We start from the raw sequence: 3,811 nt of genomic DNA, 5'->3' as shown, positions 1-3,811 counted from the left end.
ACCGGCAGTAATTATTAACGGCACCGCCCACCTGTGTGCGTCCCCGACGTCACCGCCCAGCTGTCACTGTGATGTCACCTCCACCTGTCTCCGATGACGTCACCGCCCACCTGTCACTGTGAGGTCACCTCCACCGGTCTCTGATGGCGTCACCGCCCACCTGTCACTGTGATGTCTCCGCCCACCTGTCACTGTGATGTCTCCGCCCACCTGTCACTGTGATGTCACTACCCACCTGTCACTGTGATGTCTCCGCCCACCTGTCACTGTGATGTCACCGCCCACCTGTCACTGTGATGTCTCCGCCCACCTGTCACTGTGATGTCACATCCACCTGTCACTGAGATGTCACCGCCCACCTGTCACTGTGATGTCACATCCACCTGTCACTGAGATGTCACCGCCCACCTGTCACTGTGATGTCACCGCCCACCTGTCACTGTGATGTCACATCCACCTGTCACTGTGATGTCACCGCCCACCTGTCACTGTGATGTCACCGCCCACCTGTCACTGTGATGTCACCGCCCACCTGTCACTGTGATGTCACGTCCACCTGTCTCTAAGACCACTCTCGCCCGACTCCATTGGATCCCTATGCTTCAGAGGATCCAGTTCAAGATCCTGGTCCTCACCTACAAAGCCCTCCATGGCCTCGCCCCACCCTACCTCTGCCACCTCCTAACCCCCTACCAACCCGCCTGCTCCCTCCGCTCAGTCGGCTCCGGCCTACCCCACGTCCCCCAACCCACCCGCCCCACCATTGGCGGGAGAGCCTTCAGACACTCTGCCCCCAACCTTAGCCTCCTAACCTTAGTCCCGCCTCAAGACCCTCCTCTTCGACCATACCATCGACTATTCTCCTTCCCCTCCCCTCCCTTCTCCCCCCCATGACCCCACCTCGAGTCTGAAATGCTGTACACTGTCCAGCGCTTTGGGATGTCCTCCCGATGTGAAAGGCGCTATACAAATGTAATCTTCTTGTTGTTACAGTATAACCTGCAAAGTGCTTTCCTATTGACAGGAAAGGCATTACTGTAAATTCAAATGTAAGGATTATTTTTATCTGAGTTCCTGGCCCTGATCACTTTCAGGGAAACTTAATATGTGTGGACATCAGGTCGGGTTAGGCTTAGCTCATCACTGGCCATCATAGTTAAGTCGAACCTGATGCCCACACACATGTAGGTTCCAGCAGACATCTCTGGATTGATATTATTGCTGGGATCTGTTGATGAGAGCATTGGCCCTGCTGATATTCGCCATCTCGGCTCCACACACAAATAAAAGCAACATGAAGTGTTTCAAAATGAGTCAGCCTTCAAAATCTTACCCTGCCATCTCTTAGATGTGGGGATAAGGCGGGTAAATGTAATTAGGTTAGAAGATCAGGCGGGGCAAGCTTGAGTGGCCGAATGGCCTACTCCTGCTTCTCCATCTTATGGTCTTATGCTTTGTAAACTCGGGTGAGTAATGTTTCAGTTGAATGATTCACAGAATTGAATTTGAACCCTCTTGAACTTGTACAGTGAAGTCGGGATTCTTCAGCTTATGCTGTTCTCAATGTAGCCATGAGGCGGGGATAGAGTTTCAAAACCCACAGTACTGTGAAGTGCTTTGGAATAAGATTGTCCCAGGAACAACTCTGAGCGAGGCAAATACACAATTGGCAGGGCAGAATGAGCTATTGTTAGCGCTTGTTTTAGTCTTGGCATGAATAGCCAAGAATTCCATACCAACAGCCCTCTCCTTTTAAAAAAATTCTAACCTCCCACATTTTCCTCTGGTGATAATCCTCAGTTGATGCCTTCTTGTTACTGAATCCCCATATCAGTGAAAATTTTGTAGTAACTGTCTATTTTCCTCACGAAAAAGCATGCATAATTTTACAAACCTCTATTAGATTCACCCTGTTAACATTTCTCTGCTCCACTGAAAACAACACCAACTTCTCAAATACATATCTGTACACAGCTATTATCTCTCATTGTTGGCATCCCTGTGAACCTCTGTGTACCCATTCTCGATTTACTGAAACACAATGGCAAAGCCAGGCAGAGTGTGAGAAAAGGAGGAAGGTGCAAGCAGGCTTATAAACTCACTGGCGTGTTGCAATTTAATTTTCCAAAGCAACGCGTTTTAATTTGGGAAGAGGGACGCTGGCCAAACACTTTATTGCATGCAAAGCAAGTGGGATTGTTAAAGAGTGCACCAAGTTCATATTGTGTTGTGTCTATTTTGTATTGCGTCTGCGTTTCTGCCTTGTAAAAGCATCTCAACGCGTGGCTTCACTGGAAATATTCCCTCTGAAACATAAAAATAAAAGTCCGGTTCACTTAAATGCAGAAATAGATTCTTTCACTCAAGCCCTGGTCAGATTCTGAAAGCTTGACGCAGGGTCCACTTCGCAGCATTGTACGAGTTTTCTCATCCGTATAAATGAACAGTATCTTGTTAAAATGAACATGTGAAGTCATGTAGCTTATTGGTGAGACAGACAGAGTGGGAGAGTTGCAGGGATGGGGGCATTTTTGGGGAACGACAGCTCGGGTCGGGGGCCTGAGCACTCGCCTTGCAAGCGAGAGGACCCAGGCTCAATTCCCGGGTAGGGCGAAATCTTAGGCAAGTTTCCTTACTCCACACGCCACTGTTAACCTAGTAGTAAGTAGGAATCCAGTTGTAAGTCGATTGGCGGATCGCTTTCAGAGGATAATAATCCCTTAAAAAAATGGTCACTGAATCCACGACTGTTTGTGTGACACTGCCATGTGAAATTGGCTGCCGCATTTCGCCCACAAAATATACAGTTAATTCACTTAAAAGTATATTCGGTGAAGGGCTTTGAGTCGTCTCGATGACATAATAAAGCACGATATCAAATGCAAGGATTATTATTATTATAGAACACTTAGCACTTGAGTCATTGAATGAAGCAGAGGGTTTGCACTTTGATTCTGATGCAAGGCTTGCAATCCTGTTTTCTTAACGGCGGGATTCCTGAGAGAAATGTGTTTGAGTAGTCACATTCTAGCATCAGTGGGCAACAATACACAATAACATTTACTTTTGCATAAATTTACATCTAATCCTTCTTTTCACGCAGAGAAGCCACAATAACTATGTTTTCCTGGATAAACAGAGAAAACAATAGAAATGCCCAAGGAAATCAATATCGCCATCCTCAAGATCCCGTCATCGTTCCTGCTGATGCTTGACGCTGACACTTCCAGATAAGATATTGACCGACTCAGACCATAGAAATATACAGCACAGAAGAAGATCATTTGGCCCATCGTGTCTGTGTTAGCTCTTTTAAGAGCAATGATTTCAGTCATACTCACTTACCCTTTTTCCCCGTATCCCTTTAGCTTACTCAGACAATTCATCTCCAATAAATACAAAGAAGATGATATTTAGAAATGCACACACAGGTTTCCCCAGTGACCTACAGGTAAAGGCGTTTTATTTGTTGGGCTCTTTTGGCAAATCTCAGCTCTCTTGGACAGGTTACAAGTCTTGTCTTCAAGGGTGATCCCTTGCTCACTTCTAACATCCAACCTCTTTCTCTTCATTGCAACTACGCAACTTCGCTTCACGTTCACATGCCCTCCCCCCTCTTCATCCTCCCTGTGTTGAAATCGAAACTGTGTTGTGTCTGCTGGATGCCCTTGGACAGAGACCCAGTGTAAACACGTTTCCTGGCCTAGAGAGGATATCCTGCATAAATATCTCTAATGAAATTTATGACGTATTTGTGGTCACTTAAATCTAGAAATAAAATCCTCCACATTGACTTACTGAGAGGTTCAGG

Source organism: Callorhinchus milii, unplaced genomic scaffold, assembly GCF_018977255.1.
Source record: "Callorhinchus milii isolate IMCB2004 unplaced genomic scaffold, IMCB_Cmil_1.0 Scaffold8, whole genome shotgun sequence".
NCBI classification, from domain to species: domain Eukaryota; kingdom Metazoa; phylum Chordata; class Chondrichthyes; order Chimaeriformes; family Callorhinchidae; genus Callorhinchus; species Callorhinchus milii.
This window is presented reverse-complemented; position numbering follows the sequence as displayed.